Raw genomic sequence first — 1,729 nt, forward strand, 5'->3', positions numbered from 1 at the left:
GGTGGACTCAAGCATGGCAACAATACTGAGGTTGGCCCAGGTTCGGGCAGTGTTTCCCTTTCGGTACCAACTCAATAGTACCTAACAACAACAACTAACTTCTTCAGACTGAAATTGATCCAAAATGCAATCAAGATGCATCGATAATTACTGGTGATTGGAGTACAAATGTTTGGAAGCAATGAGGAAGGATATTGAAAATATGGCTTTGGTGACAGAACTGATGCTGGAATTTTGCCAGACCAATGACTTCTTCATTGCAAATACCTGTTTTTTCAACAACATTGCTTCTTATTGTTGTTGAGTGCTGTCTAGTCACTCCCATAGCAACATTGTATAGGATTTTTGAGAAGCAGCTGGTGGGTTTGAACTGCTGGCTTTGAAGTTCAGAATCCAGTGCTTATCCTATATCACCAAACCAGGAATCCTTCAACAACATAAATGGTCTCTATACGTGTGCAGTGTATAAAGATCTATATATTAGGCATTAGTGAGCTGAAATGAATTAGTATTGGCCATTTTCAATCTGACAATCATATGCTTTACTCTTCTGGGAACATCAGATGGAAGATGAATGACATCTTATTCATTACTAAAAAGAACATTTCAAGATCTATCTTGAAGTACAATATTATCTGATAAGATAATATCCATACGCTTACAAAGAAGACCAGTGATACCACTATTATTAAAGTCTATGCACCAACCACTAAAGCCAGTTTGAGGAATTCTACCAACTTCTTCAGTCTGAAATTGATCACACGAAAGTTGGAAACAAAAATCAGTAGCTGGAAAATATAACCTTGGTGATAGAAACTATGCTGGAAACCATAATAGAATTTTGCAAGACCAACAACTTACTCATTACAATACTTTTTATCAACAACATGAAAAGTGGCTATATGCATGGACTTCACTAGCTGGAATACACAGCAATCAAACTGACTGCATCTGAGGGAAGAGTTGATGGAGACACTCAATAGCATCAGCCAAATAAAAACCAGGGGCAGACTGTGGAACACACCATCAGTTTCTTATATGCAAGTTTAGTCTGAAGCTGAAGAAAATCAAAACAATTCCATGAGAGCCAAAAGATTGTCTTGAATATATTACACCTGAATTTAGAGACTATCTTAAGAACAGATTTGATGCATTAGACACTAATGCACCGAAGATCAGAAGAGTTGTGGGATGACATCAAGAACATAATGCAGAAAGAAAGGAAAAAGGATATTAAAAAGACAAGAAAGAAGGAAAAGGCAAAAATGGATGTTAGAATATACTCTGAAACTTGCTCTCCAGTAAAGGAAAAAATGAAGAGGTAAAAGCTGAACAGAAAACTTCAAAGAAAAACTCAAGAAGACAAAGTCAAGTATTATAATGAAATGTGCAAAGACCTGCAGTTAGAAAATGAAAAGGTAAGCATACGATCATGATTTCTCAAACTGAAAGATTTGAGGAAAAAACTTTAGCCTAACATTACAATATTGCAAGGTTCTGTGGACAAAATCCTGAATTTTTGCTTGGCTCTACAGTCAACACTCAGGGAAGTGGCAGAGAAGAAATCAAAGCATTTGTCATGGCATGGCGCTAGAGGATAAGCACTGATCTGCAGATCAAACCAATCAGCTATTCCTCTGAAACCCTACACAGGGTTGCTATGAGTAGGAACTCACTCACGTCACTTAACAGCAACATCGCATTAGGCAAATCTGCTGCAAAAGACCTT

Source organism: Chrysochloris asiatica, unplaced genomic scaffold (assembly GCF_000296735.1).
Source record: "Chrysochloris asiatica unplaced genomic scaffold, ChrAsi1.0 scaffold00084, whole genome shotgun sequence".
In the NCBI taxonomy this organism is placed as follows: Eukaryota; Metazoa; Chordata; class Mammalia; order Afrosoricida; family Chrysochloridae; genus Chrysochloris; species Chrysochloris asiatica.